At 34.2% G+C, this 25,408-nt stretch overlaps 1 protein-coding gene across 3 annotated transcripts in view; it reads right to left on the minus strand.

The window, feature by feature from the left end:
* LOC132271233 (uncharacterized) overlaps positions 1–12,613 on the minus strand; it is a 16,908-nt gene extending 4,295 nt beyond the window's left edge. Inside the window, exons 1-3 of one of the 3 annotated variants that reach the window (XM_059772556.1) lie at positions 12,293–12,613; positions 7,563–7,697; positions 7,171–7,279 (exon numbers count right to left, since the gene is read on the minus strand). The gene's annotated coding sequence lies outside the window, so the exon portion shown is untranslated. Of the gene's footprint in view, positions 1–7,170; positions 7,280–7,562; positions 7,705–12,292 lie in introns of all 3 variants that reach the window. The other 2 variants (XM_059772555.1, XM_059772557.1) reach the window with 2 other exon arrangements.
* Positions 12,614–25,408: the final 12,795 nt, after the last annotated feature.

The raw sequence follows: 25,408 nt of genomic DNA on the forward strand, positions 1-25,408 counted from the left end.
TCGAAGTCCTGCTCCAGATTTATGGAAGAACATGATGTTACAGAAAGTTCTCCTACCACTGATTTCATTATTCCTGACAAACTCACCAAAATAATCGAGAAGGGAATGGAAATTAGTATTGCTACCACTGAGAAGGGAAGCCAGACCTGCAACTCCAAAGTTTTTATCTCCAGCTACATATACAATTCTGGATTTGAAACACTTCAAACACTTCATTTTCAAAACTGAGCATATTTTTCAGATTCTCCAACTGAGGGAGAACGATACGGATCAAAAGAAGTCCATTATAAAAAGTCCACCATGGCACCGCTTTCTATATCCCAGAATTAAATTGCCAAATACATCTAACTTGTGTTTTTGGGGGTTGGTTGTGGGGTGGGGGGGGGGGGGGGGGGGGGGGGGGGGTGTTGTTTGGTTGTTGAAGAGAGAGAGAGAGAGAGGAGAGAAAGAAAACAGAAACTGAACTGCAAGTTCAAAATTAGAATCCTGCCATATGACTACATTGATCCTTGAATCTGGATTTGCATTCTCTTGTCATACTTTCCGAATATGCACATCATATTGTTTCCATAATACAAGAAGGAAAGTAGAAGAAACAATTAGACAACCAATTGTATCAGATGATGTTCCCTGCATTCCTGTTAATCTATCTGTAATACCCCTACTTTAAAAAGGGATAAAATTGGAATTTAAATGTTATTTTATGTGCATTTTATTTTATTTATTAATTTTATGAATAAATGTTTATTTGTGTGTATTAATTGATTTATTTGTTAATTATTTATTTTCGTTTATTATCTTTGTTTAAATTGTCTTAGTTGAATTATTTAACATTATTTGCATTAATTGACTTAATTGGATAATTTGATTTAATTGATTTATTATTGTTTATTTTAATTAAGGGTGTAATTCTTTATTTGTTGGTTTATTTTAATTACTTATTTTATTTATTTTATGTATTTTAAGTGATTCGTTGCTTGCTTGATTTGATTTAATTAAATTAAGGATTTAATTTTTGGAACAGGGTAATTATGTAATTTCCATTAACTAGGGTTTTAGATACGTTTTAGTTAGGGTTTTTGGAGCCGTCTCATAAGCATCTGATATCTAACTAAACTCGGATTAAGTTTAGGGCTTTATCTCAATGTGACAAGGATTAGGGTTTTAGTATTTAGTTTATAAATACTCCATTATGCGTTAAGTTAGGGTTTTACGATATATCACATAGCATATACACGTAGAGAGTTCTGCAAAACACAGAGAGATGCAGAGTAAGGGTAAGATAACAGAGCAAATTGTGAGTTCTCGACTGAGGTTTCAAAGCCAAACCAAGGAGAAGGGAAACACAGAAGTAATAGGAGGCTAAGCAGTATTTTCAGTGTGGCCAGAACAGAGGAAAGCAGACCAACTATTACAAAGGCAAGTTCTATCTTCCTCTTTCCCTTTGGGCCGTGTTCTGTGCACCTAGATAATCTCTAGGGTTTAATCAAGCAGAAACTGGAATTGATATGTTTATTACGTGTTATATTGTTAGTCTGTATGTGTGGAAATCAATATCTGTTACAGTGTATGCAAGTGGTTTTCAGTTTTCTGTACTTTAAGCATATGGTTTCCATCGTAGCCTTAGTTTCTGTATTTGACTGCAACTCTTGTAGAGACAATACAGGAACTCTATTGGGGTTATACAAAACTCATAGGGATGTTATTATTCTGTTATAAATACGTGTGCAATCTGTTCCGTTTCTGTTTCTGCATATAGTTTCAGTTTTGATACTAAAAGCTTGGTAAGTTCAATAGCAACCTTAAGCTTTGTAATTGTTTTAAATTACTGTAATCAAACCTTGGAGATGATAATAGAGTGATAATAAACCCTTAAGATCAGTTTAAGAAATAAACAGAAGGGTAGGGACTGACCAGAGAACGAGCAGATAGGTAAAAACGGAGCAGAGACTGAACTGGAGGCTCTCAAGAGGGAGAGAGCCGGCTCTAGGAAGTCAAGAGCCGGCTCCCCTTCAGCAAGAGCCGGCTCCTAGGGGATTGGAGCCGGCTCCAATAGGGGAAGAGCCGGCTCCTCCATTCCAAGAGCCGGCTCCAATTTATTTTTACGTCCAGAAAGTGGTTTTAGGGCTCTGTTTGGTGTTTTGAGCACTGTTTGGGCTTCTGAGTGATTCTAATGAATTGTAGGGACTTAACAGAGGATCTAAGTAGTTAATTTTAAGTGTTATTAAAATTAATGTTGCATGGTTTAAGCCTTTAAGACAAAGGATGAAGCAGTGTAAAAATTATACAACGGTGTATGCTACTAACAGAGAAAGGAACTGAATGGCTTGATTAAATTTTAGAAATTTAATGAGACTTCACGGAGGGATTAAATAGTTAATTTTTGGGTGTTATTAAGACCCTAAATTAATTTAAGGTTAATTCTAAATTAACGGATCAAACTGTATAACACTTATGTACAATTATATACGGTTGGTGGATGAATGAAGTTTTAAATGCTTAAGCTTATTTTTAGGCATTCCAGTGGGATGTAATATATTTATAAAATGGTCTTAAATATATTATGGGGTCATTGATGTGTTAGATGTAATCTATGCAGGCTCTGGAAGTTAGTTGTTGATTTATTAATTCATTCCCTGCAACTATATGGTTAATTGGTTGGATTTATATTGCTGAAACATTTAAAAATCTTCGGTAATTAATTGGATATTGGTTTTGGATTTTAAATTACTGTACTATCATTCGTAGTCTGTAATTTACATGGTTTTGGTTTTAAGTTGTTGAAATACTAAATACTATTCTACAATAATGTGGATGGTTGATTTTGGACTATAAATTACATGCTTATTATTTATGCCTTGTAATTTACCTGGAATTATGTATTGGAACATAATTGCTGAATTCTTATACTTAATTCGGTCAATTATTTGGAATCATATATTGGATTATAATTGCTTAATTCTTATATTAAACTTGACCAATTATTTGGAATTATGTATTGGATTTTAAGTGCTGAATTCTCACATCAAAATTCTGTCAATTATCTGGGTTTTGGTTTTGCATTGTAAATTACTTGCTTATCATTTGAATGTTGTAATTTACATGGATATGGAGGATGGTATGCACCGGTATGGGGCGGTGGCATACTAGGTATGGTTTAGCTCAAAATGCTAATTCCTACCTTATGGATTTTAATTGGTGAACAGTATGACTGGTTCTATCAATTATATGGACTTTGTGGATTGTATGCACCGGTATGGGACGGTGGCATACTAGGGACAGACTGATTTAAAATACTCAGTCCTACCTGTTTTGGAATAAGGGAACGGGTTGTTAAATAAATCCTCCTTATATATATATAAGTCGGTACGGTTGAATACGCCGAATGACTTATTGGATTTCTTGTGAATGGTTAGGAACGGAGTTTAGATATATATGTTTATGGTACCACGAGTTGAGCTTGAGTCTCAAACTTGTTGGTTAGGGTGCGTATATGCAGTGGACGTGTAGCTGGTTATAGTAGGTTGGGTGTACCCTGTTAGGTCTAGGTACTCATGCCCACCTTTGGGTGCGTATTCGCATGTTGCCTTCTATTCAGGTTGAGATCCCTACTGTAGTTCAGTGAATGTCCCATAGTGTGAATATATATATGTATGGACTAGATAGATATTGTGAGGTATCTATGGTGTATCTGCGTATCGGGTCACTGTATGGATTGCAGTTAGATTAGAACTTGCTAGTGGGCCTGACCCACCTTTTTATTATTTTTTTTCAGGTGTTCGTCAGTTCTGAACTGTAGAGCGTGATCGTGCTGAGCAGATACAGTTATTCACTCTACTGATGGCGTAGGATTTTATTTCATGTTAAGACTTGGGTTTTGTTCCAGTCTTTTGAGTACCATTGGATATTTTAGGGGTCCACTAGATGGATTCCCGAGTTGTATAAATTGGAGAACGATTTCCATTCGTGGTGGATCAGTTGTATCAAAATAGTTTTAATTATCAATGAAATTATTTATTCTGAGGTTTTCAATTATTGGATTATCATTCTAGGTTCTTTTCAGCAAAATTTTATTCATTCTTGTTTTCTATATTGAATTCTGTGTTCATTAAATTGCTAATTGTTTTGATATCCTCGGGTAATCGGGCGTGGGCCTGGCCAACCCGCATCCGGAAATCCGGGGGTATCACACTATCTAACTAGAGACTACTCATATGCTATAAATGCAAATTCATAGGTCCAAAACAAAATAAAAAAGGAATCATAAGAAAAGATATGTAGATGTTGAACGTGATTCATGAAACTAACTGAGATGAAATGGAAAAAGTGGGGGTAGGAGGGTTAGGCATTTATGCTTATGTCTGTAAGCACGCATACTATAAATATCCTGAAAAAAAGATAACAGTACTATAAAGTTAAAAAAAAAAAAAAAGGAAGCTCAAGTATATTTTGATTGATAATGTAGAAACCTCATAGAAAAATGCCTCCTTCTCAGCAGTAGTAAACTCTAGCCTACAAAAAGGACATTCAAGCAGAAATAACTACAAGGTTTTCCAATTTTGTTTGAGCTGCTAACTAGGATTTCTTTTTCTTTTTTTTCCTAGTTGGTACTCACACACACGTCTCTTCTGAGACTTGAACCCCTAACCTCCCTTTGGGAAGTAAGAGGCTGATACCGCTAGGCCACTGACCCATTGGTTGCTAACTACGATTTCATGCAAGCAATGAGTTGATATGTTACTTGTTACTATAAGTAAACGAAATAAAAGACAGAGAATGCAACACGGACCATTAGAAGTCCTCTCATATGCGTTGAAATAACAAAAGAAACCACACAAGGAATTCCTCAAACCTAGTCACAATTTACATAGGTTTCTGCCCAGGAAAAAAAAAAAATTACACAGGATTCTGCCATGTCCGAAAATATTGTACATACTGAAACAAAGACCAAACTATCTGGTAATTAAATCGAAGCATGTATTAATTAACTTTATGTTAAAGTTCTAACATAGTTAAGCTGCTATATGACATGACACAACTCTTCTAGCTGGATTCCTTATTTAACTACTCCATAAGCTAGCTTTGATTTAATTTGGGTATTTCTTTCTTCATTCAGAGTAACAATTCATTAGGCAAGTTTTTTTTACTTATCAAAAAAAAAAAATCATTAGGCAAGTTTGAACCATTTCTCATCTTTAAAATTATAAACTCTCCTGGTGATGAGGCTATGCAATTTCAATTAAAATAAGTTTGGTGATCTGACGTGTTAGTTGTGAGTTCGTATAAGTATTGATGCCCTTATACATGCTGCATTAGACTACATATTTGGGAATCATAAACAGCTGATGCATGGGTCACTTATGCTGCCACTGAAATAAAAAGTAAAGCACGCAAATTGATTCAAAGACTGATATGAACTATGCAAAGAAACCGAAGGTTTTCTTCTAAAAAATAAAACACACATACACACACACAGAGGAAGAAGAAAACAATCAGTGTCCAATTTTGTTGATTCTGATTTCAACAGTTGCTTACACATGACTCATTAATGATCTAGTTTCTCAAGAGAGCAGTAATCTTTTAATTCCATGCACACCGGAAAATGGAATGTATTAGTGCCTGATAACAGCTAACACTGCAGTTATCAGAAAGAAAAAGTGAAAAGAACGTTAACAGTCTTAGTTCAGCACCTTCCTCAAAACAAAGACTTTTATGTCAAATCTGAATAAAATGCCAGTGTCTCTCAAAAAAAGAGGGATTTGTTCTGTACATCATGAAGATTATGGGCTTCTGGAAGAAATTATCAGAAAGCATTGAGTTTTCCATTTACACATTGAAGTTCTCTGTTCACTCATCGGAACACCGGCAAGTCATTTCAGCAGCCCGAAAAGGGACCCGTGCCATCCCTTTGTTAACTTGGAGGCCTTAAGCCATATAATGAGAAGGTCAATGAGTGGTATGCTGAGAGCTTTCCAGAGAAGAGCTGTCGGGGAAAATCATTTGGTAATGTCTTACGTTTTATGTGAAGAGACAGGAGATTCATCCTCATCCGCTTTCAGGCCAGGTTAGACAGAAACTGCAATCATTGTGATTGTTCTTTGACAGCTCCCAGAGGCCCTATACAACGGCTTTCTGATGCAACATGCATAAAGGTTCTTACAGATCCCTGATAGTCATACTAAGATTATGTTTTTGAGTCTTTGACCTAACATATCTCTTTACCATTCTGACATCAGTAGACAAGAACTAGAGAGGCTTCATATGAATTTGTTAAGGGGTTGCCTCAATGAAATATCACCTGGTGGGGGCTGGAGATAGGGCAGAGTATGCATGCTTTTAAAGGTTGGAAGCGAGTGTTTCAAAGGATAGGTCCTTCATGTGAGAATTGAGATTGTTCTATACCGTACTTTTTAGGGGAGCTATGCCGAATTTCCCCTGGAAAGCAGTTTGGCAAACAAGAGCCCCTTTAGAAATGGATTTTTTTGTTTAAACAACAATATATAATGCCATCTTGGACATCTATAACCTAAGAGAAGGAATTACCAATGGTCGATGGGTGCTGCATGTGTAAGAAGGCTACGGATACTGTAATCTTATGTTGAATTGTTCAGCAGCATGGGCTATATGGTGTCCCTTGTTTTCTTTGTTTGATGTGAAGTGACAATGCTAGAGTCGGTGTCGGAGATTCTTGACATGCAAAAGGTGTTTGGAAAATCACCCGTGCATCATATGCCTATTCTCTATATATTCACTTAAAGAAATAGCATGCCAAGGTCATATATAGCAGCAACATCACATATAACACAGCAGTTAGCAAGAGTATTGCACATGCATTTCTTGCATGTTAAGTTGATTAAGTTCAAAATTATGCGCAATATACAATCCCCTTAAGAAGCTTTTGCTTGAACATAGTGCTCAGTGAACTAGCATGTTGCATAACATAGCACAAACAAAAGCTGCGAAAATACATTCATTTATACAGTGAACAATTACATGCTTATGTAGAATAACAATGAAGAATCCCATGTATCATGAATAATAGTTCATACTAGAAGAGGATATTCCAACATACATAAAAAGGAAATGCACTCATGCACTAATGTTGATAATAATAGCAATATTCTGCCACTTTGAATAATACAGATACGGACTTCCAACTGGTAAGGTTACCTAATCAAGCTTCTCTTGTCATCAGCTGTAAGGAACACCCGTTCTCTGATAGCTGCATCTCAGATTGCTGCAGCAGCCTGAAACCTTGCATTTGCTAGCTGAGAATTCTCTGGTTAAATTAAAGCATAGTTAGTATGAAAAGATAACAAATCTCATTGTGTGATCACTGATCTTTTAACTACCACCTTCATACACTCAAAAATTAGCTATAGGTTTGTGTGGTTCATTTCCTTTTAAATACGAAATCAATTCAATCAAATTAACAAAAAGTACATTACAAAACCTAATAGAACAAACAACAACCTTACAGTGATTCTGAGTTTCTGGAAGGTTCGGGAATATTCACACATTTAGATCATCACATATGGTTAGATGCACAGAAATATACTTACATGCATGCATGCAAATTCGTTCACATAAATCCTGATCTGTGGAATATCCTAGATCTCTCTGATCATAGATAAAGCAAATAAATCAACTCTACTGGCTACTGCTTCATAAGGAAGAGCCAACCACAGCACCATATCCTGTTCACTAACAAACGGTAATGTCATTAGTGAAAAGAATGCACCACAGAACCTCATCTATGTATCAAAACAGAAAAAGGAGGAGCTTAGTGCCAACCACTCGCAGAAAAGCGCCCATTAGATTTCACAATTTTCACTTGCCTTTATAATTATTCATGGTATGACAATATAGCTACCAAATATTAATATTCTTTTATCCTTTAAAACTTAAGTTGGCAATAATATTTAGGACCTCTTAAAATCTATAAGAGGCAATGCTTGTAACTGTCAATTTTGAGGACAAAATTCCTTTTCAGGAGAGCAGATTGTTATGACTAAAAGTGAACATAACTAATTTAAAACTTTTACTGGCATGCACATGCCATACCATGCACTTGCACCATACTGGATCTCAATCTCAAATAAAACAAAATAAATAATCAAAATGAAATATTATTTAGCGTCATATGTCTTCCTAAACCAAACAATAAATTTTTCTCTAGGGTTCAAGATAAACCCCAGTTGTCTTATGTGAGAGAGAGGATCAAGGAAGATTAGAAGACTACCAGGTAATTTAGAACATCAAAGGAAATTATATATTATACTCTTTAGTTAGGGTTTAAAATTGTTGCTCATGTATTTTAGTTTGTGATTATTTTTTAAGTTATTATCTTCTCGAATCATGAGACTAGTTTAAGTACTATAATGAAATTGGAAATTTTGATTTAATAATTAAAAAAGTGCTTGATTAGGAGCTTGATATGGTAAACTCAAGTGGACGTATGCGTATATACACATCCAAAATTAATAGTGTATTTCTTGGCATTGCTGCTTCTCATGCTTGATTGGAAGAACTCAAATCTATAGTATCAAACAGCAAGGCTTCCTACTTGAAATAGTACTATGTTCTCTATTTTCAAATCCCTGGTATCAATCTAGTTACAACCTATGTTACATGGACTCTTCAAAAAGACATGTTGGACATATGCACTTGGACAGGGGTTACTGTACAGATACGTGTCCGAAAATTTTGGTTGGACATGTCCATAAAGTATATCCAAAAAAAAATTTTTTATTAGATTATTGCTTTAGAGAAAGTTAAATGCCTATTTTGAACACTACGATACTGATTTTACTTCAGGGAAAAAAAAAAAAAAAAATGAATAAATATTTAGCAATTTCTTTCTGTCTTATTTAGGAAGTTGATACATTAAATGCTCGAACACAAACCAGCATCCGACGCATGCACACAAGTCCAGGTAACATACGTTATAACAATGCAAGTTCTATAAATAAGAAATTAAGAAGAGACTAAAAGCATCACACACTGATTCACCTCAAAAGAAAAACTTATTTTCAGATACTTTCAAATTATAAGATAGCAATTAACAGGCTTAAATCGCGAAGCACAATTTGCGCAGGTAACCATGAGGATAGGGGTGACGACAACAACAATAAACAAACAACTGAAACAATGCTTCCAATGTACAGAGCAACTGAACATCATTATATCATTTTTCTCCTAGATCTAATTTTGTACAAGGGAAGCATAAAAAAAAAATTAATAATAATTCTCATTGGATTGAACTTCATTACTTACGATTCCTAATGTAAAAATTCTGTTATCAGTTTAAGAATTTGCAATCCACTAAAAAAAGAATCTCATTTTTAACTAGGGTTTTCAGGAAGTTTTGCCACTCTTGGCTTTAAACATAGTACGGTTTTGTTGTAATTCCAGTAACCGATTTGGGATTTCTTCAGATGATATATATTGCACATTTAATTGATAATGATGATAGGGTGGACTTTTAGTGCATGTAAAAAAAAAATTCACATAGATTGTGGGATGTAACAGGATCATGACAAAGCCATGCCATTTAGTATCTTGTTTGAGCACAACTGTTAGGACTTAGTCTCGTTGTGTGTTGACAAATTTAGTGTCAAAAATTCCGACTTAACTTTCTTGAGTCTTAAGTCAGTTGGGTATTGTTCCCAATGAGAGACATGTACTGAGTGACTGAGTTGTCACATAGGAGACTAGGACAATGGAAATTCAAGGAAGTACTAGTGATTCACATATTAGAATCGAGATAAAATTGTCTGGATGTGTTAGTCCTTTCATATTTTAGTTTTGGAATGTTTAAACTTGTTTTGGAATTACTTTGAAAACATTTTGAAGTGGTTTAAATAGATTTTAACAATCTGAGCATCTGATCACTGCTAGGTGGTAGTCAATTTTTTGAGCACAAATAGATTTCCTGTTTTGTTTGTGTACATGGGACGCGTTCCCCTTTTGAACCCTTTTTATGAATTTTTACTTATAAAAAATATATATATATTTTGAGCACAAATACTCAATCCTCAAGTGAGGTAAGTTGCCGGTTACTTAAAATTTGAGCACTAGTACTCAGAGGCACAATGAGCTGATTAAGTGGTAACTCAAAATGTAAGCACAAGGACTCAAATCGCTAGGTTCAAAAAATTTGGTTTCCGAACTTAAAAGGATGACTTTTTGGACAAAACTCAGTCTGTCAATCAGTTTCAAAATTGTTCAAGGTTAAGGATTAGGGTTTCCCACCTATATAAAACCATGTTTTTATAAAAGAGAGAGAAGCGCATACAAATAGACACATCTTTAAAAAACTAATAGAGCATGCTACTAAGTCTTCTTAAGTTTCAAAAAACTTCTCTAGAACAAGCTACTCTTGGATTGAAATTACACACTTTCACTGAGATACTGGGTGTTTTACTTGTGTGATGATCAAGACTTCTCTAGTGGATTGAGAAGGCAAGTTTCAAACTGCAGAGACACATATTGTATTTGAAGGATTGGACAACGTGCAAGAGAAATCAATTTGATAGACACACATCAAGGAGCATGATTTGAGGCTTGGAGAGGTTGTACAGTGGGTTTCCAAGGCTGAGAATCCAAGATGTTTGATGGATGGTGCCCTTGTGTGTTTGGTGGGGTTTGCGGACGGAACAGAATAGGAGACCCTTTGACGGAGAGGAGACTCTTGTTGGGATGCTTAAGTTCTCCATTATTAGTTCTCTTTTTTGTTGGGCATTTGGGAGAAATTGTAAATTCAAGGGGGAGATATGGATTTTTTTTTTGATCTATTGAGAGATTAGGGGCTATTGTGTAGACTGTAGCCTGTTGCAGATTGCGTTCCCCAGTTGATCGTGCTATTTCTAATGAGACTTTAGTTATCCAATAAAGATTAGTGAAAAAACAGCAAACACAAAGGAAAAAAGAGAGGAGAGAGAGAGAGGACAGCAACAAAGCTTAGTGGAGTCTTTGGCAAAAGTCTGGTTTGGAGGTAAAGTAAGCCGAATAATGATTATAAGGCAAAGACTAGCATGGTATTGTCATATTAGTTTGACTTCTTAGTAACTGTTTGGCTCTAGTCTAAGTCCAGTGTTTTTCAAAGTAAAAACTTGTGTCCCGCACATTGCTAGCTCCCGTTATTCTGCTTAAACATTTGCTATTTCATTTATCTAGTGGCTGTGATGAATAAAACGAAAGGAAATTTAAATTGAAGCAAAATTTAAAAGAGAAACCAATATGAGTAATCCCATTTTCATTTATCTAGTGGCTGTGTATCTGTGCATAGTTTATCTTAGCATGTAATCCCATTTTCAATTGGAAAGCCAACGGAGAATGTAATTCACTCACTGATACTAAAAGCCATGCAATAAAACCCAGTCACTGATTTAAAATGTTATGTAATTAATTAAATATAATAATAAAATATTGGAAGTGATTCAACAACTCTAAAATAAATGCTGAAATGAAATAGTCTTTGTCCTTGTATTACATATATTATAAGGATGTGCTTGTGTGTGTGGCCCGGGCAAGTGTGTGTGTATATTGGCAAATATTTCTTGAATAAACATATAGCATAAATAGTAACAAGTTACCAGAGTCTATTTTAGGGATCAATCAGATTATATTAGCTGGAGTTGAACAAACATTATTTTCTACCTTTCTTAGTACTTGAAAAAGTTTATGTTTATTTATAGATTATAGTACGTGGTTTTGGTTCAATCTCAATAACTCCTCCTATTATAATCTTTTGGGACTGTGTGTATAACTGGGTTCTTCCAAGTATGTGGTTTTGGTTCAATTTCAAGAACTTCTCTAATTACAATCTTTCAAGTGACTCTGTGTATAACTGGGTACTTCCTAGTATGTGGTTTTGGTTCAATTTCAAGAACTTTTCCAATTATAAACTTTTACGTGTCTGTGTATAGCAGGGTTCTTCCTAATATGTGGGTTTGGTTCGAAATTCAAGAACAACTCCTATTGTAATCTTTTATGTGACTGTGTGTATAAATGGGTTCTTCCAAGTATGTGGTCTTCAAGAACAACTCCTATTATAATCTTTCATGTGTATGTCTCTATAACTGGGTTATTCCTTCTCCTTACCTGTATCTCACAGTTGGCAATACGAAGAACAGAAGATCCAAAAAATTAACCAAGAACCCGGAAATCACAAAATCTTATATACATTTCTTTCTGTTTCCAACCAAACAGAGCATTACAAATTCTTAAAAAATCAAACAATCTGAAAAAAATGAAAAAAGAAATTGAGAGAAAGAAACAAAAGAAAAACCTGAATGGAACTGCAACCATGTTCGATTTCTCCGTACGGATGCCTTTGATGCGTCTTTACTCACTATACAGTGACGGGGACGAAATGAATTGTTTATAGAGATGTGTGTGTGTGAAGAGAGAGGGCTTTGCCAGCAGAGGGGCAAATGACTTCTTCGAAGGGGGAGTGTTATTTTACAGGGTTTATGTAATGGCGGTTTCTTGCACCTTCATTAAAAACGAAAGATAAATAAATAGGTAAAAATAAAATAATTATCTCTAACCAAAAAATAATAAGAATTCTAGTATAATAAAACAAAAGTTTTTTTTGTTTTTTTTTTTTCAAGTAAAACGCAAGGTAAGTCTTTGATTAATTAAATTTTTAACATAATGCATTTTCAATTTTTCACACAATTCAAAATTTAAAATAAAATAAATATAATACAAAATAATTAAAATATAACATTTATAGTAAATTAGACAAATATTATTTTGGGACAAAATAAAAATATACACATACTCAATTATAATTCATGGCAACATTTAAACAATTAACAAAACATATTTAAATAATGAGAAAATATATATATGCATTGGTGGAAAACACATGATACATCATAAACTCAATTATAAAGTAATTAAATGAATTTAGGTTTTTAAAAATATGAAAATTTGATTTTAGTATGAAATAAAAGGCTTTCCTTTTCTTATAAGAAAGCAAAGATTTAAAATCTATGATTCTTTTTCAAATAAATAAATAATAATGACTAAATTTTTAAAGTCATGAAAAACCAATAAAACAATAATCAAACTTTTTCTTTTTCTTTTTTTGTTTAAATTTTTTTCCTAACTTGTGACTGTGTCCAGTTTCGACGGTGAGAACAAGTGTTGGGAGAATTAACGTAAAATCCAATTTTGACGGAAGCGTTACGAAGACACTCCCATGGCCTCATGCAACCAGGACTTCCCTGTCATCGCCGAAGACGCCGCCGATAAATTCACCGGCGCCGGTAACTCTCCCGGGTTCTACTCTCAGAATGCCGACGCTAACTCCTTCGCCGACTCCGACGACGAATCCTCCGACCAGAATCGACTTTAAAGAACCATTCTGAACGTGAAGAGAGGTTCCTACTACCACAAGAAGTTCAAGCACGGCGGTGTAGCCGATTCCCCCGAGTTGCGAGTCGATCACCGGAAGGATCGCTACTCAACGATAGCGTGTCTTCTTGACATACAGAGAAGTATATGCAGTTGAATTGGAGTATTTTATGGGGGAGAGATTGGGAGGAGGTGGCCAATTAAGATCGTGAATGATAGGTGCGATACGCAGAAGTCTGGTAAGAGTGTGTAACAGTGTAAGAACAAGATTGATAATTTGAAGAAGAGGCACAACATTGAGAAACCGGGACTGGTTGAACTATAATTCATTGCTTTCTCTGGTTGAATCTATTGTCTAATTGGCATTTTAGGGAAAATTGATGGTGCCTTAATATTTTAAATTTTAAACAATGTTATTGTTAGGAGATTCAGAATGATTTTCTGAGGCTCTGGGATGTCGATCCATGGCCAAGAAAATAACTGTTCCATTTTAATGTAAGTTCAGTTTTTTTTTTTTATCATTCATAAAAAATAAAAATAAAAATAAAAAGTAGAGTTTTTTTTTTTTTTTTCCTTTTTTTATGGGAAATTGGTTTTATACTCCCATGTATAGCTGTATTGTTGGCTTCAATTTAAATTTTATTTAAAAAAAAAAAAAAAAAAAATGAATTGCTTCCATAGTATGCGAACAATCTAACAATGAGTATGTAAGGAAGTAGAAGGTGAAAATTGTGTGTGGCCTTTAGGCATAACCTTAATGTAATGAGAGGGTATGTGACAGTGCATGACGATGATTTAACTTGTTGGTGCTTCTTCTATCGTCTAGCCTTTTAGCCTCATCAGGTTGTTGTTAATTTGCTTTGAGATATATGAAATAGAAGATCCTTTGAGGTATGAAAGCTCTATTTTTATTTTTATTTTTATTTTCGAAAGGTAAAATGTTAATAAATAAGAAGTATAAACTGAAGAGGATTTGCTTATTTTTTGGACAGTGTTAGGATATATTGGTGTATTTTGTACAGTCGTTCCTTGGGTGCACTCCTCTTTGAGGTGTTCTCTAATGAAAATTTACTTTGAAAAAATGTGCTTCTAGATTTGTCTGAAATACTCCGGTTCTTCCATGACTATGTAAATATGTTCTTGTATCCCTAGCTCTTTTATTCATGGCAGTTAATATTATCGAAGCGAACTGTTGCGATCTTGAAATTTCAAGGATCTTTTAAGGCCCTACCCAGGCTAGGTTGGTGACTTTACCAACTCGTGATATATAAGAATTTGAGGATCTCATGAAGCTGGTTTTTCTAAAATATATCAGTAGTGATATTTGTCAGCTTCATTTTTGCTTAGTATTACATGAACTTACTATAAACAATACACAACTTCATAGTGTTTACTTTTACTTTTTTTATTTTCATTTATTTTTTTTGAAAAAGATAGTTACCAATATGACAGCTCATGTACGACAACATAAAAAGGACGTTCTATATAATAACCCTCTTCAAATCTGGAAGGAAAAGTTCAGTAGTACTAGCCATAAATCCAGACAGATTGTGCTCCTATATTAATAGAAAACTCTCTTTTAGTTCGGAATTTATTTTTTTTCTTTATGCGACAGGAAACAAGAAGATTTTATTCAAATAATTGACCATGTATAAAGTTGAGCATGACATCTAACTCTGAAGTGGAAACAAACAACCTCAATTCCAAGTAAGGTTGCACCATCTTTGCCAAGAAATAGGCCTTACCATATATCTAAGAAGAGAAAACTTATAAAAGAAAAAGAAAAAGAAAAAAGAAAAAGGGCAAATTACATTTAACACTTACTAGATTTTCATTTTGTACACCTAAATAAAAATATGCGCGATATATTCATCAACCATCCTTGTGGTTTCACTCTTGAGTGATACATCAAATCAATGTAGGGTAATTATACTTTTGGACATAAATAACCTTGATATTGTGAGAAGACTAAATTGTCCATTAATTGAATTAAAATTATATCATTCAAAAAAGACAAAAGTGCCCTCTCTGTTTATCTCTACGTCAGCCATGCAAAACTTTTTCCTCCACCATTTGAATTAAGTTTTGCATGGAACATTAATGGTTCATCAAACCAATGTCTTACACTAACCCATGTTTTGCATGTAACTGCACAACTTACGCTATGTTAGGAATAGCCAAGACAATGGTCTTTGGAAGCATCTTTATTTTTTGTGTTTCAGTTATGATCATGTTATATGCTTGTGTATCCTAGTGACAGGGACATTGGTCATGTGGTGTGGTATTTTTTGAAAGTGTGGTACAATATATTATATTATCCTTACTAATTTACCAACATATACAAACCAACAAGTCATAAATATTACATCATATAAGTTCTCAAATACCAATGCCAACAAGCATATTCATGTTCCATACATACTGATTTACAAAACAAGGTACCCACATAACTTACACACAAGTTTACTGCCTATACACATAAACTAGTGAGGCCAAAAAAGAACATGTTTAAATTAGCAAGTATTGTCCACATAATCAAAAATAAAGGTGAGCCCATTAAGAAGGGGTAACAACGTAAGTTACCCTCATCAATTTCCTTCCAGATTTTTCTTTTGAATAATGGTTAAGTGCCTTAAAGTTATATATGTAAATTAATTTTCATATCCAAAAGTCAAGTATTCAATTTGGACATTACTGCTATATTTTCCATTCTTCTATTTAACTGCATAATATGTAAACCACGTGGGTGTTAGATGTAATTTGCCCAAAGAAAAAAGATCTAAGAGGAGAAAAACATCAATAGCAACTAACATATCGCAAGCTTGCTACGTTGGTGTTGAGGTATTTCCTAGATTCCCTTTTGTTTCTCACTTTGCTACCCATTTCGTTACCTTCCAAAACATTGATTTTCCTTTCTTTTTTTTTAATGATTGCAAGATGCTTATGAAATGTAGGTGGCAATTGTAGTTGGAGGTCGTAACTTTTTTGTGGGGACTCGTCAGCTACTGGTCTAGATAGACCTACAGCGTACCAACTTAGGTAAATTTCCTATTGACTGTCATGCTTCGTTTTCCTCTACAAACCAACTTGCATTTGATCTGAATTAGCATTTGAATGCTACCATACCTTGATTATGCCTTTCCTAAATTTAGGATTTTTCTCCATTTTTGCTTATTATATTCAAGCCCAAGCAATTCATGTTTCAGTTCACAAGCAATGTTTAAAACATGTGCATGTTGCATCATGACCAGAAAAAGTTACAATTCCTATTCAGATTGAAGTTACAACCCATCAAAGTTGCATCATTCAAAACATACAAGCACAAAAGTGTATGTCAAGTCACATTACAGATCCCGTAAACACCCTAACAGCATACAAAAACAAGAAGTCGGCCTTGTCCAAGCTAGGGAAGAAGAAGCTCCTCATCTGCAATGTCCTCATACATGCACAAAAGTGTATGTTAAGTCACATTACAGATCCCGTAAGCACTCTAATAGCGTACAAAAACAAGAAGGAAGCCCTGTCCAAAGCTAGGGAAGAGGAAGCTCCTCATGGGTAATGTCCTCACCTGAAAAAGGTATGAATTCAATGGGGTGAGCAAATAATATTCCGTAGAATGATGTACGTATTATACAAATAATCTACGTTCCCTTGGGCCTTAAGAACCTAGCGTATGCCATATGGGACATGCTCCCTACCGTCTAGTTAATGGGAAAGCCTGGAAGCATCATCCTACAACTAGCAAAACAGCAATATACTACCATTTTTTCAAGTAAACATATACGATGGAAATTAATGAGGCCGCTCCTATAAGCCAAAATAATGTAGTGAATGTGCGGTTCAAGAAAAGTATTTTAGGTCAAGTTTAAATTTATAAAAACCACTACCACCACTACTACTAACGTAGCCAGAATGAGTAGGGGTCGTCCCAAGGGATTATACGTGTTGGAATTTAACTTCGACTTTAGCGTATCACAAGATTGCAAAAAAGGGTTTGTTGGTTAATTACTCTGGAAAATAATTAAATTAAAATTCAATTAAAGTAAACTAGTAAGAGATGGGGATTTAAAAGATATGAAGAGAGGTCTTAGGGTGTTGGAATCACCACTAAGCTCGTGTAATTAACCACTTGTTTTCCATTAATAAAGAATACATTGTTGTGAACAAAATGCGACTACCAATTGCAATATTAAGCATGGACCATCAAATTCATGTATGAATTGTCTACCTAACTGACAAATAAACTAAGTGTAGAACAACCCATCAAATCTAAGCATGACCCATCAAACTAGTCACAACTGTAGCACACATCAATCTAGAGAATCATGGAACTTGCAATAATAAGCCGTGGAATATCAAACTAAGTATAGATTGTCTACCTACCTACAAGCATGAATTAAATTGTAAAATAACCCATCAAGCATAAGAATAATCCATCAAATTAATCTACAAACCCATTCAATGAAAACACATGCTTAGCCATCACTAAATCCTTAATTAATCACACATAGACATGCAACTAACATAGAGAATCTAGTGTAGATATCAATTCCCCAAATAATCACACATAATACAACATGTAATCAAATAGATAATCAATAGAAAGAAGTAATCTATATGAATCATGTAAGAAATAATTCCTAATTTAATCACACATAGACATGTAAATAAACTAGAGAATTAATAGGAAGAATTAAACCATAGAAATCACAGAAATATACCAAGATTCATTAAATTCACAAGGCTAGAACACTAATCACAACAATATATATAAATCCCCAAAAATAGAAATATAAGGGTTTAGATTACACAAGACTTGGGGTTCATCCAAGCCCTAAGTGTATATCTAGTCAATCATGGAGGAGGTAAATGTGGTCATGAAGCCCTCAAGGGTAAGCTCCAAATATGGCTCCATCTTCTTCTTCTTCTTCTTTGAAGCTCTAGAGAGAGAGAAAGAGTGAATCTAGAGATGGATCTTGAGATGTGCCTCCACTTCTCTTTTTTCTTCCAACCCTAATCTTTAACTTTCTAGAGAGAAAAAACTAAAGAGAATATAGAAATTACAATCTAAAATATATGAATCTCCAAACAAAAATGGTTGACTCCCTCTTATATACAAGGCTTTGGGAGCCCAAATATGTGAGAACTTGGCCTTAGAATCGTCCCTTTGAAACTCTACCCGAGTTGGTTCGAAATGAGATTTAGATTTGCTTTTTAATAACTTTCGCAAACAGTTCGGTCGATCTGAGAAAAGTTCGATCGATCAGAGAAAGTTCGATCGATCAGAGAAAAGTTCGATCGATCAGAGTTTGATTGATCTCACTTTTCTTCGATCGATCGAACTTTTTAGCTTTCAGCATCAACCTCTTTTTGCTCCAAATCAGTCTCCTTTTGTTCCAAATTCTCACTAAGACTTAGTTTGACTCCAAAAAGGCCTTAAGAAACCATTTTTAGCTCGTTTTAACATTATTGACCTGAAATAGACAAAAACACAAATAAGTACTAAAACGGGTAAATTAAAATAGATGAATGGACTAAAATACCCTCGCTTAAGGAGTTTAAATGCACACTTTTCAACGCTCATCAGAAATAAAATCCTAAGTTGCAATAATACATGAAAGCCAACTTGTAAATAAAAGTCGAAATCATCAAATGAGATAACTCGGACACACCCACACTCTCGGTCACATATAGCTAAGCTATGCGGCTAAAAAAAAAAGTAATCGTTCTCGAGCTATTAACCCAGCCGGAAAATAATCGAGTGGCCACTAAAAATTAGGAAAATCCAAGTTTCACCAGCAAGCGCCAAACCCTTGCGATCAAAGTAACAAATCACCTAAGTATCTATCAAAAATCAACAACAAATTCCACAAGGTAATACACAAACCATGAATGCCACACTTGCCACTTCACAAGCACACATAATTGAGTGATATCATGCAAACAATGCCCTATAGTCTCAAATGCTACGATGGCATGCTAAGTAATGCAATATCAAGATAAGCATGGTTTGATCAATTTGAATCATGTAAGCATTATAACAACCACCATGAGCGGATTACTATAATTGGCCTCAAATAGTTATGGTTTCAATGATAGCAAGTCATCAAGAACTCAATCAAAAGATACAAGGAGCTACACATGAGTTAAAAACAAGCTTAACATGAAGAAAAGTAATTAGCTCATAAGTACACATTGTAACAATTACACATACTTGTATGAAGGAAAGTAATTAGCTCATAAGTACACATTGTAACAATTACACATACTTGCATTAAGAAAACTATTTAACGTAATAACCAAGAATATCATCAAAATAAATCATATAAGCATCATTACTCATGAGTACCCCTCATTATACATGAATTAGATCACACACAATGTAATGGCCCACTCCACCACATGGTATAATATTGTCCACTTTGGGCCTGAGCCCACACGGTTTTGCTCTTGGGCTTCACCCCAAAGGCCTCATACTAATTGGAGGTGACACACTTACATATAAGAACTTCACCTTTCCTTTTCCTCTACCCAGGCGATGTGGGATTGTGCACCCGTAACTCGCCAGTGTGGTAGCCTGATAGTGTCTCTTGCACCCACTCACGGCACACCCGCCCACAAGGCCATCACAATCCACCCCCTTTGGAGGCCCGACATCCCCATCGGCACACTTCCGGCTAGGTCAGGCTCTGATACCATTTGTAATACCCCCGAATTCCCGAATGCGGGTTGGCCAGGCCCACGCCCGAATACCCGAGGATATCAAAAATAAATCGGCAATAAACGAACACAGAGTACAAAAGAATAAAGAAGAATAAATAAAATGCTGACAAGAAACTAAAATGATAATCTAATAATAAACCTCAGAATATATTTCCATGAATTACTAAACTCTTCTGATACAACTGATCCTTCAAAATACAACTCGGGAATCCATACTGTGTGGACCCCTAGAAAATCCAAACTAAACAAATGACAACAATAACTGTCTAAATCAGGAAACTAAATCATAAAGGAACTCCTATGTAGCATCGGAAGAATGAAGTAGACTGATCATCGCTCAGCACGAACAACCTCTACTCCTGACGAACACCTGAAAAAAATAATGGTGGATCAGGCCCACAAACAAGTTCTACTCTACTACAGTCCAAGCAGAGATCCGATACACGTATACATCCTAGTCAATCCAACAGTAACTAGTAGTCCGTATATATATATACACACACTAAAGGAACCTCACTAGACTATAGGGTTGTCTCAACCTGAGTAGTATGCAACATGCAAAACGCACATATAGTGGGCATGAGTACCTAGACCTACTAGGGTACACAACTACATTATATCTAGTTACACATCCCTGTCGATATACGCACCCTAACCACTGATCCTGAGACTCAAGCTCATATTATGGCGCCATACTTATATATATAAAATCTAGTAACCATCCTATCCAATATAAATTAATCCTCCATAAGTCATTCAACTTGTTCAGCTGACCTGACTTGAATATAAGTAGGACTTAACATTTTAGTTAATCCATTCCCTTATATAATAAATTAATCCTCTATAAGTCATTCAACTTGTTCAACTGACCTGACTTGAATATAAGTAGGACTTAACATTTTAGTTAATCCATTCCCTTATATAATAAATTAATCCTCCATAAATCATTCAATTTGTTCAGCTGACCTAACTTGAATATAAGTAGGACTTAACATTTTAGTTAATCCATTCCCTTATATAAAATAGGTAGGACTTAACTGATAAGTTAATCCGTCCCTAGAAGGCCACCGTCCCATACCGGTGCATTAAACCACACAATCCAATAATTGATGTAACAATTAAAGAAATACATCAAACATTCCAAAAATAACTATGATAATATGATATCAAGTTATCACATAATATGAATGACTTATTATTTATTTAAGCTTGCTATATCATATGTCCTACACAAACTGAATCTTATACATAATGATATATTATTATATCGTTAAATAAGCATTCTCCATATCCAATTCATCCTACACATTTAATCTCAATTGCTAAAGCATTTTAAAAGATTAAATCCATTCGTTTGTTTAAAACATTCAAATAGCAAGCATCGTTATGATTGAGTGTATTTAAATTTATTTAAACCCAAACTTAGTCCCTATTTAATGTTCAGGAATCATAGGCATGTTTCTACGTTCCATCATTCCACAGATATGAAAAATACATAATTCAAACATGTAAAAATTCACACCAGAAATCAAATCAAAATCATGCATTTATCAATTCATAACACAAGAACAAATATGAACTAATTTCATAAAAACCTATATTTTAATCCAATTAAACATGCATAATTATTTAATTTTATGTGTTTAATAAATCCTGGAATTTCCTAGGCATGTATAGAAACACGAATCAAAGGAAAAGAGATAGAAGAAGAACTTGCCTTAAACTTTTGGATCGAAAGTTCAACTTCTTCTTCCTAGATCCTCTTCTCTAAAAAGTTTTCTCCTCCTTTTTTCCTCTTCCTCCTTCTCTCTCTAACTCTCTCTCTAATATAAAATCACGTACTATATTTTTGAATCCTCCTACAGATTTATACTTATGTATATATAGGCTAAAGAAAATTAACCCTAATCCTAATTTCATTCCAAATCAACTTAATAAAGAAAAATTAAAATTAAAATATAAAAAAGGTAACGTAAAATATGTTACTTATATAATTTATATATATCCTTATTAAATAAATAAATTATATATATCCCATTATTTATTAACAGATTATCTAATAATATTTAAGTTACCATACTATTATAAGGTAACCTAAAACATGATATGAATATAATTTATGTATATCCTTATTAAATAAATAAATTATATACATCCCATTATTTATTAGTTATTATCTAATAATACTTAAGTTACCATAATATTATAAGGTAATAAAAAACATAACACGTATCAAATCTATGTATATTTTTATTATTTAAATATAAAACATATACATCAGATTAAATATTACTGCCCAAGTTACCATAAAAGTAATTAATAAATTACTTTCCCTTTTATATATATTAAAAAGGTAAGTAAAATATGTTACGTATCTAATTTATGTATATGTTTATTAAATAAATAAATCATACACATTTCCATTATTTATTAATGGATTATCCAATAATACTTAAGTTACCATAGTATTATAAAGTAACTTAAAACATAACACGTATCAAATCTATGTATATTTTTATTATTTAAATATAAAACATATACATCCGATTAAATATTACTATCCAAGTTACCATAAAAGTAATTAATAAATTACTTTCCATTTTATATATGTATATAATATATATCTATATATATACATACACTATCCATGGGTAATAATCCATACACATCCAACCTCCTATCCAAGTAGTCCATGGGACCCAATTGGTTGGCTCATTACTACTAACCATAACCATAAAAAAATAAAATAAAATAAAATAATAAAAGAAACGAAAACATTTAATTTACAATTAATCAAAACACCATTTAAGCACATAATCTAATTAAACAATTAATACATAGACAAATATAAATAATACATAGACACATAATCAAATAATCAAGTAATACCTAATTCAATTAAACACATAAGCAATTAGTCAAATAATTAATTAAATAATTAAAAATACAATTAAAACAAATAAATAAATACCGAGACTATCCTTTTAAAATTAGGGGTATTATATTCATTAGAGGAAGCAGGCACCACGAAGACAAGAGTAAGGGCTCACAACCAGACGACGTGACTATGAATCTTCATATATTTAATGCTCTTATATTTAGGAAGCTTGGAAGTATGTTTATTACAATGGGAACCAAGTTCCTAAGCCGATGTTCTTATTCTTAACTTCTTTCTGCAGAAGGTTCTCTTCAGGAGGATCTTCGGGGGTCCGTTGTAAGATCATTGGATTGACTCCTTTCCGTACTTGAACTGTTGGAGGCCCACTATTCTTTCTTTTGGTGCCGTCTACTATAAGCTGCAAGGTCCACCACTCGCCTAGATGTCTTCGGCCATAAGGACGGGAAAGGCTATGGAAGTGACAGGGGTGGATTGTGATGACCTTGTGGGCGGGTGTGCCGTGAGTGGGTGCAAGAGACACTATCAGGCTACCACACTGGCGAGTTACGGGTGCACAATCCCACATCGCCTGGGTAGAGGAAAAGGAAATGTGAAGTTCTTATATGTAAGTGTGTCACCTCCAATTGGTATGAGGCCTTTTGGGGTGAAGCCCAAGAGCAAAATCGTGCGGGCTCAGGCCCAAAGCGGACAATATTATACCATGTGATGGAGTGGGCCGTCACAAATGGTATCAGAGCACTCCAGGTTCAAGTGTCTTTAGGAGTGTCTTTCGTTATGTGACTTCCGCGTTACGTCTCTTAAAACTTAGAGCCAGTATTAGGATTCGTTGTACTCTATTTACGGTTTGTTAGGAGGAGCTAATGTCAATTATATTCTGTAGTCATAGAATGGTTGGCACTAGGAAAATGATGGGTTCAAGGTGAAAGCGATAAAGACCCAAAGGAGTAAAGGAGTACGTTATCAATTTCGTTGCCAAAGGCAGAGTTAGGGATCGATGGTTTAGGCTCGTTTGGAGTTACTTTAAAAGTATAAGCCAAGGAAGGATTTAAGTGTACGTGATAGGTCATCGTATATCGGGGCCAACACGACTTCAGTTAATCTTAAAAAGGAGACAAGCGAGGAGTAGGAGCCTGAAGAGGATCCTAATGTAGGAGATTTTACCGTATCCAAGAGAAAGGGTATTAAATCTTGAAGATGGGTGATTGTGCGAGGGTGATGTTATTTGCTAGTAGTATTGCGAATGATATTAGTGGAATTGGGGTTGATCAATCTATAAATAGTTAAGCTTTCTTTTCATCTCTAAAAAAGATATATAAGAAGTAGTCTTCAGAAGTTTGGGGATCGGATGAGTTCTTATCAGAACGAAGTACATGATTTTAAAAGAGCATTGGTATTATGTTGTGATATTCTAATTCGCCTTAAAAAGCCAAGTTAGACAGTTTACATTCCGCATATAAGAAGGATGAGGGTTAAGCCCTTGGTATTTGCTTAGGCAAATATTTGTGTTTTTAAGCTATGTTTTAAAGGATATGTTTCAAGGTTGGATGATTATTTATGAAACTATAAAAGGAAATTTTGAAACAATGTAGTAAGGTGATTTCAAAGGAGACTTTCTTTTCTAGAAAGAACGATATCCTAAGTAGGAGTATATTTTGTTTTATTGTGTTTATCATACATGCTTTATTATTATTATTTTTTTTTGTTAATTTCTCGGGATTTGGTATATGGTTTAGTTGGAGACACAAGTATGTGATCAGCCAACTATTGTTTTAATAACATGGAGTACTAACGCTATTTACGCTAGAGTTGTGAGCATGCGGTCGTAGGATTTGGTAGATACACATAAATCTAGCCAATCTATTAGACTTGGACATGTGTCATTATGGTGTGTTTTGGGATGGGATAATTAAACCATCACTACGAGTCAAACAATCTAAAACGATTAGTTTGATATACTTTACGTTAGGTATGGATTCGTATCATATTACAACGCCATGATATTGGTGATTGTTAATGTTTTGGTATGCTTGAGGCAGTGGTAAATAAATATCACTGTAACACCATGATGATTTATCAGATGTGCTGGATTTGCTGAACATCTTCTTGAAAATTTCAGAAGTTGTTATCAAGTCGGAAAGAGGATTTAGTACTGGATTAATAACTTATTGGAATGACACCGAGTGAGGATAGGAGACTGAATAAATATTCATCAGTAAATTCTTAATCAAGAATTTATTCACGAGGGTGTGTCATTAGGAGGAATTTGCCGGTGTTGTACATGGAAGAGGAAACTAAGTCTCTTCATTTCCATAAATAATATGGAATTATTTTTTTAGTCACAATTTGCAACAATTAGCTCTTGCTAGAAAATTGATGACTTATGTGGAGGATGGAAAGATTTCATATTCTTTTGAAGTT

The sequence above is a fragment of the Cornus florida genome, unplaced genomic scaffold, assembly GCF_030987335.1.
Source record: "Cornus florida cultivar Cherokee Brave unplaced genomic scaffold, ASM3098733v1 CherokeeBrave_3.0.0_Hap2_Chr08, whole genome shotgun sequence".
NCBI lineage: Eukaryota > Viridiplantae > Streptophyta > Magnoliopsida > Cornales > Cornaceae > Cornus > Cornus florida.